Source organism: Simochromis diagramma, unplaced genomic scaffold (assembly GCF_900408965.1).
Source record: "Simochromis diagramma unplaced genomic scaffold, fSimDia1.1 OVJJ01000024.1, whole genome shotgun sequence".
Taxonomy (NCBI): Eukaryota; Metazoa; Chordata; class Actinopteri; order Cichliformes; family Cichlidae; genus Simochromis; species Simochromis diagramma.
In genome coordinates, this window is record NW_024387332.1 from 1,322,415 (window position 1) to 1,336,177 (window position 13,763).

The window sequence follows — 13,763 nt, forward strand, 5'->3', positions numbered from 1 at the left end:
TGCTTTGCAAAATATTCCACAAGGTAAGGGTAGTGTGGCGGGGCGTGGTCTGGCGTGGGTGTGGTGCCGCTGCAGGGGAGATGGATGCACCTGCACGGTATCTGCAATCACACCTCACCGCCATAACAGGCTGTCTGTGTGTGTGTGTTGTTGGTAGTGTGTGTGGCTGAGCTGGAAAGCTGCAGCCGTGAGGTGTGTGTTCAGTGCAAAATAATGACTATGCTGAAAAAAATGCAAACATCGTCGGGTCTGCTGCGGTATTGTTACAGGTTTCACATTTTGATTACTGAAACATGATTCTATGTATTCAGATTCACGTGACTCTGGGAAAGGAGGTCGGGGGTCACAGGCTTTGGCAGTAGAGGAGTTTGTTGCCCCTCTGCCCATCCAGTGTTGGGGACACTTATGTCCACTACATTGTTGCCTGGAGAATCTTTGTGTGCAGATCTGTCTGATATTTGCTTCTGAGATACGATACGGTAGGTTTCTGTGAGAATGCTCTTGAATGCTTCTTCTTCGTTAGTGGAGTCCAAGGCTGAAGTTTCAGTAAATGAAAGACTGTTCTTTTCTGCAGATGCTCGGGCCTCGTCAGTGGGCACGGCCCTGAGATGTCGAAGGTCGCTCTTGTTTCCAACCAGCATGATGACGACGTTGTTGTCAGCGTGGTCCCTCAGGTCCTTCAACCAGCGGTCCACATTCTCGTATGTCAGGTGCTTTGCAATATCGTAAACTAGGAGAGCCCCGACTGCACCCCGATAATACGCTGAGGTGATGGCTCTGCAGCACTCCAGCCCAGCTGTGTCCCAGATTTGAACTTTTATCGTCTTGCCATCCACCTGAATGCTGCGGGTTGCGAACTCCACCCCGATGGTGCTCTTGCTCTCCGAGTTGAACTCATTTCTTGTGAAACGGGACAGCAGATCACTCTTCCCCACTCCAGAGTCTCCAATGAGTACAACTTTGAACAAGTAGTAGTATTCATCATCTCGAGCTCCCATTTTAGAAAACTTTAACACAAACAACAACAATAAGAACAACAAGCTTCTCCACCAGCAGGTAACAAGCAGCAGGCACCGCCTTCCAAGTGCTGAATTACCAGAAGATGGAGCATCTTTATTTGTGGGATTTTTGTTCTTATCAATATGAATATGATGCCCTGAGAGAAGCAGCAGACATAGTTCGTGGGTGTTTTCACTGACAGTTGTGATTCCTGTGGCAGTTACCTTTTGATGATATGCTTTAGTTTTGTTTTAATTAGGTGTGCTGTCAGAATAGATCATTGTAAGGGTGTTCTTTTAATTTAAGGCATATTTAGCATTTTCCTTGATAAGTAAAAGAAAGATTCCTCATTGACCTGCTGGGTTGTGTTGTGTGCAACCTGATTCAGGTTTGTAGGTCTGAATTGCAAACTCTATTTACTGTGCTGGAATCTAAAAATCAGAAGAGTCTAGCTCAAGATCTTCGAGACTCCTACATCTGGTATGGCCACACTCCTGAAAGCAGCTCTGAATAATCAGGATCGTTGCTTTTCCTCAGTCGTGGTTTCTTAGCAGCTATTTGACCATAAAGTATCAGACACACAGACTGATACTGGAGCTCTGTGCGGCATCTACCTGGGCTCTGATCTGAGCTGCTGTTAACGATTTCTGAGGCTGGTGACTCGGATGAATGTATCCTCAGCAGCAGAGGGACTCTTGGTCTTCCTTTCCTGGGGCCTCCTCATGTGAGCCAGTTTCATCGTAGGGCTTGATGGTTTTTCTGACTGCCATAATATGAACCAATGATATAATTCTAGCAGTTGTCAAACAGGGCTGTCAGCTGTGAACCAACCTGACTTCTGCTCTGCACAACACAACTGACGGTCCCAACCTCATTTAGAAGGCAAGAAACCAATGAACCCTGGCAGGCACACCTGTGAGGTGAAACCATCTCAGGTGACTACATCACTGAGAGAAGGTCGAGGGTTTGCAGCGCTGTCAACAAAGAAAAGGTGCCATACTTTGAGGAATCTAAAATACAAAACATATTCAGAGTTATTTATCATTTTTTCTTTGCTACATAAGTCCATTGTAAACATCACGCGGCAGACCCGACTACATGTTTATACTGTTCAGCGTCTTTATTAAGTCCTTTCCTCACGGTTGCTGTTCACACTGTCATGGCTGCACCAGTACACACCAACAACATCATCATAGTCCGGACTTAGTTCGCTCTTATAGGCGGGCGGGGCTCAGGTGTGTCAGCCTCCCTGCAGATACAAATGAAATTTGACTTTACTTCTGATTTGAGGCTCTATTTTTCACAGGAGCTTCAGTATCCAGAGTGTGTTCTTGCAAGACTTCTGACCTCGTCAGCCATCATTGAGAGTGTGCACTGTTTGTACTCAGTCCTGGAGCTGTTAGTAAGAAACAGACATGGTGACTCATTCTGAGCATGTTGCTTCAGGTGCACTTTTCACCAGTTGTGTATCTCACCTTATGCAAGAATAACAGTTTATCCTGTAAAGTTACACCATGCAACAGTTTGCAGCTAACTGAGATTATATTGGTATTGGTATTATATGATGTGAGTACAAGTGTGTGTGTGTGTCCGTCCTCTGCTACTCATCCAGCGTATGTATGTTATATTATGCCCTAAAAATGTAGAAAAAAAAAGTTGTGTACTCCAGCGGTCCCCAAGCCCCGGGCCACAGACCGGTACCGGTCCGTGAGTGGTTTGGTACCAGGCCACGAGAGTCGAGGCTCGGGTGTGAAATTGATGATTTTCAGGGTTTTTAATCGTTAACACCTTAAAGGCCGGTCTGTGAAAATATTGTAAGACGTTAGCTGGTCTGTGGTGCAAAAAAGGTTGAGGACCTCTGCTGTAAAAGCTCTATACTTCTGCAATCAAGTTCATAACCCCAGAAAGAACAGCCCAGCTCAGGCGTGTACATATGTTGTCATATTATTGCTAATATATATTGTAATATATCTATATCACTAAAGCACTTCTGGATGGATGCAAACTGCATTTCGTTGCCCTGTACCTGTGCATGTGCAATGACAATAAAGTTGAATTCTAATTCTAATTCTAATATGTGCCTTATTGTGATACACAAATAATGAAAATGAATTATGTTTAACCACCTATTTCTAAAACTCTCCCACTGCCTGTTTTAAACAAGCCAAATGAACTGAATTGACATTTTATACCCAAATGTGAGCCGGCACACTGGACTTTTTTAAGAAAGCAGTTTAGCATGTAAATAACTGTAATTTGACTTCCTAATGACATGCTTTATTATTTTGTCAGCTTTTTTTTTTGTAAAACTGTATAATTAGCATAATTGCTTTTTAGCACTGAAGCAACACAAAGACCATTTTGATCCACCCTGGCAGATTAACCATTACAGGAATATAAGACATGACAGTGGTTATTACCAACACTGTTAATTTAGGGCGGCTAATTATTGGCTAATAAATTAGTTTATTATGGTTGGAATAAGATGAGATAAGATAACCTTTGTTAGTGGGAAATTAGTTTTGTTACAGCAGTGGAGAGTGCAAAGTTGCAGAGAAAAACACTGGAATAAGATATCAATAAGATACTGTACACAATAGAATAAAATAAAATACTGTATACAATCAAATAAAATAGAATACAGATGCTATATACAATATGAGTATAATACAATGATGCCAGAAAAGAGTATTGCACTTAGTCTTATTGCACATGTGTGGATGTGTTTGATCAGTTGGAGTCTTTGTTGTGGAGTCTGACAGCAGTGGGGAGACCTGTGAAATCTCTCCGTCCCACACTGTGGGTGCTGCAGCCACTGAAGGAGCTGCTCAGTGCTGTCAGAGTCTCCTGCATGGGGTGGGAGATGTTGTCCAACAGGGATGACAGCTTAGCCACCATTCTCCTGTCACTCACCACCTCCACTGGGTCCAGAGGGCAGAACAGAGCTGGGCCTGCGGATCAGCCTGTTCAGTCTCTTCCTGTCCCCGGCAGAGATGCTGCCGCCCCAGCAGCATCAGCATAGGACTCACATATCACCCATGCATGAAGCCTACGCTCTCAAGCAAGCAGCAGGGTTACGGTTTGAGTGTTTGAGTCTGAACTAACGATATGAGTGACTCCTTGTTCTGAGGTTACTCTGTTCAAACTTATCAGAGTGATGAATGATGCTAATCTACAAAATAAAAATGCAGCCGTCACACTGACCTTCAGTATGCGTGGCTACATGTCGCACATTCTTACTAACATATTATGATTAAAACTAATTTCCTCCATGTTCATATGCAGGTTCTGCCATCCTAAACTTGGCCAGATGTGCTGGCTGACAACAGGACTGCTGGAAAATGTCAGAGGTGTCGTAGGCGCTTTACTGTCACCGCTGTCAGGTCGGCTTTTCCACGATTTCCCTGAAATGCGATGGAAAGACTCTGTCATGACCGAATGGAAAAAAAGTGCTGAGACCCTTTTCTGATGGTTGGTTGGTGGGTTGGACATCGCTGCATCGCTTCAGAAATCCCTCATGTGCTCCAAAAACTGGTCCTAATTGTCTGATATAAATTTCACCCTTCATCTCAAAATGAAACAGAGTTGTCGCAGACAATGGCTAATGAGGAAAAAGTGAAAGTGTGCGTTTAAAGCCTGCAGCACGTGCCCTGTGTCGCAAATCTGTCATCTTAAGAGCCTCTTTTCAACACGTACGTGAGGAGGTGGAAACACAGCTCGGGTCGCAGAACGTGGCTGAAATGATGAGAGTGTAAAAAAATCCCAGGCCCTGGCTTTCTCATACGAGCTCGCACTGAACACACTGTCCAGGCAGCACCTTCTAGATCTCTGGGAAGATTATTTAAGAAGATGAGAGCGCTGCTTGACGTCAGGCTTCCTGTGAAGTAGAGATAGTGTCCTTAGTAACGCCTGAAAACAATGCATCACAAATGTAACTCTGACAGCAGCCGGGAGTCTCATTCCAGCATTGTTACAGGAATAACACATACTTGGAAATGACTTTGAATAGCTCGGCTGTGAATCATCAACACACACACACACACACACACACACACACACACACACACACACACACACACACACACACACACACACACACACACCAAGTGTAACCTCTGCTGCTGATCATTCTAATACACTCCAGCCTACTGACATAATCTCCTCTGGATTTGGTGGAAGAATCATGTGATGCAACTTAATAAAAGTCTGATTTCATGATTAACTCATTTGATCAACAAAACAACAGAATGTCACAAATACCAAACGCAGTACATCTGTCATGTTTAATTTCATTGACCCTTTTCCCAAAACTTGAACACATTTTTCTTCAGAAACAACCGTGGAAGCATTTTCTCATACAGCGCCCTGTTTACCAGCTGTCAGTTGTAGCTGAGCACATTATGTGAATACTGATCTGCAGGTAAACGGAGTCCATTTTTAAGTGCCTACCACTTTAGTTTGCTAGCTGGCTTAAACAGCATCATAAGTGTTGCTCAGACTATCAGAGAGTGTGAAACTCGAGAGGGCAACATGATGCAAAATGAGCAGATGTGTGAGTGAAAGGTTTTAAGTGTGAACACATTCATGGTCGATATGTTTGTGCTCTTGGTTTAGTCTGACACCCTGTGCCTATAATGTTAAAGGCAAACATGCTGTTACAAATAACAACAGCCTCAGTCATACACACTTATCGAAATCAGCCGCACAGCGGTGCGCTGATTGTAGCCGTTCCCGTACAGCAAGCAGGCCTTGGGTTTAAATCCACCCTCTGAGTCTGCATGTTTCTCTGGACACTGGGGCTTCTGTGGGCTTACGGTTATAATAGTTATGATAATGGGTGTGAACGGTCTTCTATCCTATCTGTCTCTCCCCAACCAATCACAGCAGATGGCCCCGCCCCTCCCTGAGCCTGGTTCTGCCGGAGGTTTCTTCCTGTTAAAAGGGAGTTTTTCCTTCCCACTGTCTCCAAAGAGCTTGCTCACAGGGGGTCATATGATTGTTGGCTTTTTCTCTGTATGTGTTATTGTAGGATCTACTTACAGTGAAAAGTGCCTTGAGGCGACTGTTGTTGTGATTTGGCACTGAACTGAATTGGTCATGTGTCTCTTGAGGTAAACTTTCTTTACCTCACAGCAAAGCACGGTATGTGTCCAATAGTTCAATTAAATTCCTCCAAAAGCCACCAAAACTACAAACACAGCAGCTCAAACTCTGAGGCAGACACAGCTTCTATTTGCAGGTCTAGTAACATGTTAATGCTTTGTTAAAGTGGCCAGAGGTACAATTAATTAGTTAGAACTCGATTAACACAATACAATAAAGTCAGATATAGAATCTCCCTGTAGCCATCCAGGTGCTCGGTATGCTGAATTGAAAAAAATGATCATTTTCTGTCGTGCCAGCTCTCAGCATAACAATTCAATATATGTCAAGGGAAAGCTCACCGAAGCCTCAGCTGGTCCATCGAGCCTTCAGTCCCTGCCACAAGGTTTTACGTCTCTTGCGTGGTGTGTTCTCGTGACCGACTGAGCCGCTAAAGGATCTGAGATAACAGCCGTGACAGACAGCTTGTCCCTCGGCCACATCTCATCTGACCTACCGCAGAATGATGCAAAGTAGAAAATAACTTTACAGCTTGTAGTGGCTGCAAACCTTCAGGATGAGGTAATAGCATTACTTATAATGACTGCAAATTTGTACTTTATATTTATCAGTGCAGCGTAATGGGGATATTTTCTCCTGAAACAGAAAGTTTTGAGAGCTGCAAATCTTAACACCTAGCCAAGCCAGCACTGAGTCCCTGGTGTCCAGATCAGAAACCCTCAGCAGAAATGTTACACAGCAGGAATGTGGGACTTATTACCACTTAGAGACCATCCCAGCTGGTGAAACGGCAATGCAAATTGAGTGGTGCACTGTTGCACTGTTTGTGCTGAAAACAGCCTCTCTGTTCACAACAAGAGGCTGGAATTTGACATGTTCATATGTTTCCACATGAGCAGACAGCTTGAAAGGGCACCAAGCTGAACACTGAAACTTTTATACCCCTCCATTGCCTACAGCCTTTCCTCTGCAGCTTATGTAATTTTATGTTATTTGCTACCTACTCACTCCCTTTGGAAAATTGTCTCCCCTCACTGGGTCTAACAGGATCCAAAACTGGATGAACACTTTCATTTCCTTAAGATTTGATTTTTATTTTAAGCCCTTAATTTAATTTTGTATCTGGAGCCACGACTCATGGCAGACCAACAAAAACAAAGGGTCAGCGCTTTCTCCCAGTTACAGAATTAGCCCTTCAAATGCTGAGCACCTCCAAAACAATTATGTTGTAGGAGAGCACGCCGAAATAATGCATTTCATTGCTTCTTCTTCTGCATAGCAAGCATGTGACTGAGAACATGAGATTTACGCTCACATGTGTAGACACATGCCAGCTATCCCCCGTAGTGAAAACATCTGATTCATTTTCTCCAAAATTCACTGTTACGGTTGAGTGTTTGTAGTAGCCAAAGTCAAATAAAAGTTGCACATGTGTATGCCTGTCTCCTTTCACGTGGGTTTTCTTCATCCAGCCCATCTATTTATCAAACACGTCTGATGTACGCTCAGCCTTGATAACTGCACTGCTGTTTATTGCATTCAAGCATTTTTTCCATGACAAAAGTGCCAGAGTTTTAATCTCTCTTATGGCTTAAACTTACTCGACTCCTCGGTGCATTCAGGAACATCAGTAAGAGAGAATGAGAGATCAAATTAGATTAAAAATGTGACCTCAATCTTTCCACATTTTTCCACTTGAGACAAATCTGTGGAGTAACCAGATGATTAAATGGGTAACAAACAAACTAATTCATCATTTGTCAGACACAAATATGTCCACGCCAGGGCTGACACCACCATATGACCTAAGCTGACTGCGGGTGTTTTCTGAATGCATGAACTGCAGGCTAATAGCTAGCTGTTTGGCTAGCTATTAGCCTGCAGTTGCAAATTTGAAAAGAGCTCAAAATGCATGAAGAAATTTAACAAGAACTCATGTGGCTCATGATCCACCACTATTCACAACTTAGTGAATGAAAAACAAACAAAGTTTTCTGATCAGTAGCTTTATTACACAAACTAATGGAATTAAAATTAAAGTACAGCGGTCCCTTGTTTATCGCAGGAGTTACTTTCTAAAAATTACCCGCAACAGGTGAAATCCGCCAGCTTTATTTTTTACAATTATTTTAGATGTTTTAAGGCCGTAAACCCTTCACCACACACTTTATACACTTTTCTCAGACTTTTTTCTCTTGTTTAAACACTCTAAAGTTCAAACCTTCGTAGAAAAATAAGTCCAGTATTATAGAATGAAACCAAAGGCAACTGCAGGAGCCTTTGACGGTGCAAAATGTTTCATCGGCATTGTCGTGTTTGTTGGGGAGAAAACTTACAAACATACAGTCCAGCACTTCAGAGTCACGTTGATAGGGATCGAAGATTTATGTAAATTTGACGAGCTGAACGCATTCTGTACTGTACAGGAGACACAGCACGAGATTGGTTGACAATGGTCTACAGCCAATCAGAACGCAGAACACAATACGCTGTAAAAACAAACGAACAAAAAAAGCCATGGAAAACTGCACACAAAACAATCTGCGAAACAGCGAGGCCGCGAAAGGTGAACCGCGTCATAGCGAGGGAGCGCTGTAGCCTGAAGGATGATCTGATATCGTCGTGTTGGTGTTGATCCTGGAACAACATAGTAAATGTGATTGGTCACTTGATCAACATTGCAAGTGACCAATCACATTGTTGTGACGTTATTCTTTTGCGCACCAAGCCATTCGTGCATTTATGAAATTCCAATGTTGCAAGGACAATACCAGTTCAGCTTACCATTTATTAAACGGTTAGGGTCAGGGTCCGTTGATCGGCGGACAGAGGCGGTTTCACGCAGCTTAAGTACAGTTTTTTGTTTTACGGCGGTTTTTCCCGAAGTTGCAAAAGTATGACGTCACCACATTCTGATTGGTCACTTGCAATGTTGATCCTGGAACAACATTTAGTATGATGATCTGGGAACAACACCAACACGACGATATCAGATCGTGCGTACTCTGAAACACATTCATGTTTCCCAACAACCAAACAAACAGGAATGTTGTGAAGGAGTTCTCTAAAAATGAATGTCTGTACCTGTGTTGGTAAAGACTATGGGAATTCCACAGGTGGTGCACATAGGCCAAGTACACACAGAACGGACTGGCTCCCTTCACCCTTACTTTCAGACACCTCTTTTATAAAGAGTTTTAGCACTAATGGAGTTCACTGCTGTGATACTGAGCAGTAGGTCATAAAATGACTCTTCATAAATGTCTAAACTCTGCACTTTAATCTAAGTGATACTGCAGAGTAGCCTGGGGGGGATTTACTGGGAAAGGCTCCTCTTACATGGTGGATATCAACACCATGCTGGGAGTATGCACACATGACAGCACACCTGTAAAACCAAACCATTTATTAGAAATGTATCTTCTCCTACACGTCACAATTATGATTGTTAAAAAAGTGCAGTTTGTATTGCACAATAAACAGTAACAACCATGTTCACAGGCCACAATCCATCATCCAACACTTACCTTCGTCCAGGTCACAAAATAAATTGGTCCAAGCAGAGAAGACCAAACTGGTTCCCAAGCAAACTGAGAGACAGTTGTCCAGAATGTCCTATGTTTGTCTCAGTTGGACATGCCTAAAGAAAATTTCCAACAGGGGTCCCAGTCTGATGCCTGAACCCATTCAGCTGTCTCCTTTTGATGCAAAGGGATTAAGCTACATACAAAGTGCTTCGAGTGCTATGTTATAGCAGAGAAGTGCTACATAAGATCCAGTGTATCTATGCTAGGACGTTCTGCATGATTGAGCTCTTCACCCAGTCTCTTCACACAAAGGTCATCAGAGATGGACAGTAACGCGTTACGCGTTACTGTAATCTGATTACTTTTTTCAAGTAACGAGTAAAGTAAGGGATTACTATTGCAAAAACGGTAATTAGATTACCGTTACTTTCCCGTAGGAACGCTGCGTTACTGCGTTACTAAAACCGTGATTTTTTGCGAGAATGTCTCACGACATTGACGTAAGCGAGTGCGCCGTTAGTGACAACAGCTGTCTGCAGATCAACAATGGATCACATATCGATTGTGGGAGAGAGTATGAGCGTGCAGCGTTTAAAGCGTGGAAGTACTGACCTTGCTTTGAGTTTGATTCCATAAAAAGTGACAAAAACATTAGTGTCCGCTGTGCGTGGGAAGAAAACTTCTTTTTACAGCGAAAAAAACCCCTAAACTTCCAAGCAAGCACCGAGTAGCTACGACGTGATGGGAAACTCACAGAGAAACTCGCGGATTCTTCCACTGACCGCGGCACACCTGCACCAGGGTAAACCTCCGCCTACCGCAGTCCTGCTTTACAGGTGAAAATAGAGCAACAGGACCGCTGAGTCTTTGACTTTATTTATTTTCTGCTGTGTTTTGCTTGCATCTATTTGAAAGACTGAGTGTAAACACAAAAAATATTTTATTTTATGTGCTGGAATATGCAGAAAATAGGTATAAATGTTAAACTAATTTATTCAAGTCAGAGAATGTTGCATATAATTAAATTTTTGCTTGATGCATAAAGTTAAAAGATTAAAACTAATAAACAAGTTTTAAAAAGAGACTTTTCCATTTGATTACATTTTGTATGATGGATTATGCAGAAAAAGTAGAATTGGGCTGAAAGATCTATCGCTTTATCACCTCTTCAGGTTGTAAATCGTGTTTTTAAAAAGTAACTAAGTAACTAAGTAATTAATTACTTTTGAAAATAAGTAATCAGTAAAGTAACGGGATTACTTTTTTGGGGAAGTAATCAGTAATTAGTTACTGATTAATTTTTGTCAAGTAACTTGACCAACACTGAAGGTCATGTTTGTGATCTTGTTCCACTGGCCAGTATCCACAGCTTATAGCCACAGGTCAGCTTTCCTTTACCACACCTGAGCCCGTACTTTTATACCGAGCCATCGGCACAGCAGCCGAGTCACAGCAGTCGCTGCCCCAACCTGCCCACGAGTCTCATTTACAGTTTTTTACAGACACTAGGACACATTTCTCAATACTTAAGTCACTTTTGCAAAACTCCTCACACAGTGAGCACAACAGAAGTCTATGTGGGCTAAACTGAGGACCAGTTATCATTGTTTTGGCACAAAATGCATTCAATGACTACATCTCTCAAATTTCATGAATTATTTTCTCACTCAGACACAACAACTGCCAAAAATCTTTGTACGTACAGGACATTTTGCATGTGCTTACATACTGTTTTCAAAACTGTTAAACTTATGGCCAAAACAATAACACAATGCAAAACTTAAAAAGACAGCAAAATGCAACAGCAATATTTTATTGAAACATATTTTAAATCTAAAAATGCAGTTTAACCAGCCACAGCTGATTCTCATTGTAGATGAACATCTACACAGGTGTTACTCCTTCAATTTTTCAACTCCTTCAATTCTGGCAGCCAGAAGATTCTTTCCTAGGTGTATTGCCCTAGATGACATAAGATGTGATGTGGATGGGAACCTGTGGCCAAATGGAGAAGACCGAGTAGATTAGCATTACTATTGTATGTGTATCAGTGGATGCTGTGTATACAAATTCTTGTATTTTGGGATTACTTAGTGCAAAAAAATAAAAATACATAAACAAATATTAACGAATTCTGCATGATGTCTGATTCATTCCAGTAACATATATTGAAATTATAAACAGAGATGTGTCCTTGTTTTACACAAGAAAACACTGTGTAATGCTACATGTTGTTAGTGTTTTTTAGGTCATTGTTTTGTGGGTGACAAAGTGTGTTTGTCGGCTGTCAACCTTTGCTAGTGTTCTGGAAGAATGAGTTTATTTGAGACCTGAATGAAGTGTTTTGGTAGTTGTAGTGCATTTTGAATGTGAAATGAACTGCTTTGCCAAGCTGACGGTCAGTTAGGAGGATTGTGTGAAGAGTTTTGCAAAAGTGACCTAAGTATTGAGACATGTGTCCTAGCGGCTGTAAAAAACTGTAACAGGACGACATGTATGAACCCTTTCTATCCATATGATAAATGGCCTGGTTCTTATACAGTGCTTTTCTACTCTAGCTGAGCATTTAGAGTGCTTTACAGCAGTGGTCCCCAACCCCCGGGCCTCGGACCGGTACCGGTCCGTGAGTCGTTTGGTACCGGGCCGTGAGAGTTGAGGCTCAGGTGTGAAATGTATGGTTTTCAGGGTTTTCAGCGTTATTTAGTTATCGTTTTTTTATCGTTTACTCTGTTTTCCTGGGTCTTTTCAGTGTGTTATGAATAAATCTTCTTTTTTCGGTACCGGTTCTAGTTTTATTTTGTTGTATTTATCCGCGACACCTTAAAGGCCGGTCCGTGAAAATATTGTCGGGCATAAACCGGTCCGTGGCGCATTAAAGGTTGGGGACCGCTGCCTTACAGAACCTGCCTCAGTCACAGAAGCACCTTTTTATATGCTTTTTTGACATAACTGCTTTCTATATAACATCCACACACAGTCACAGTGCATCCAAGAGATATTTGGCATGTGTGTGTGTTAGCAGGGTTTTAACACAATTTGACCTGTCGTTAGTCATCTGAACTTCAAACACTTTGACTCTGTTTCTATGGAGGCTCTCGCTGAGATGATTAATACAATGAGGCCCTGATGTGCTCTGGATAAGCTCCCCGTGAGATTCCTAAAAGAAGCTGCACATTCTGTCTGTAATGAATTCCTCACTCCTGACTGTCCCGGTTTATTTCAAATAAAAACAAGTGTACGATCTCTTCTGAAAACATATTCTCTGGATATTAAGTCCTTGGATAATTTTAGAACCTTTTCCAGACTTCCATTTCTCGCCAGGGTTTTAGAAAAGATTGTTGCCAGACAATCGATTGCTGTTTGAAATAGAAATGAACCACAGCACAGAGACAGAACTGTATTTCATTGCTTTCATCTTATCCCAAACCCCAACATGTCATCTGAAATCCAGAACAGGAGTCCACTTTGTGTTTATTCAATTCAATTTTATTTATATAGCGCCAAATCAGAACAAAAGTCGCCTCAAGGCGCTTCATAGATACAGAGAAAAACCCAACAATCATATGAGCCCTATTATGGTGGCTTCGGCTCGGGGGGCAGAGGGGTCGTGCACCAGCACAAAGGTTAGTGACTGGATCGTCGACGTGTTTGTCGATGTGGGAGATTCTGTGACGTGAAAAGTTCAGTGTGCTTTCTATAGCGCTGTATGTCACGGTGTGAGGATGCGGCTTTGAAGGGTAAAGCTTTCAAGCAAAGTTACTGACCACGACCTGCTATTCAAAGACTCGCCCTCGGCACAGCCCCTCTTTTTGCTCACACCCTTTATAGCAGGTGCACACGTGAACACTAGTAAAGTTTGCCCAGGTTAACTCATACCCGCAGAATCATTGTTGCACATCCTCGTGAGGAGACGCTCTGGCAAATGCCTGGTGACACTTTTGCAAATGAACAGCCTGAGTCATCAAAACAGAGCGTCGTCTCCAGTTCAGCGTTTCCGAGCTGACTGTGTGCAGACTTCTGGAAATAACTGATAGAGAGTGCCGTTATGCTGCAGCATGCAGTCGCTCCCAGTTTTGCTGTGATGCTGATGGTTTTGAGCACAAAGTGAATAATCAGACAGGCAGTCAGCCTGTA

At 42.5% G+C, this 13,763-nt stretch overlaps 1 pseudogene; it reads right to left on the reverse strand.

Moving 5' to 3' along the window:
• Positions 1-328: 328 nt before the first annotated feature.
• On the reverse strand, positions 329-1,013 carry LOC120718123 (annotated as a pseudogene).
• Between the last annotated feature and the right edge of the window lie 12,750 nt (positions 1,014-13,763).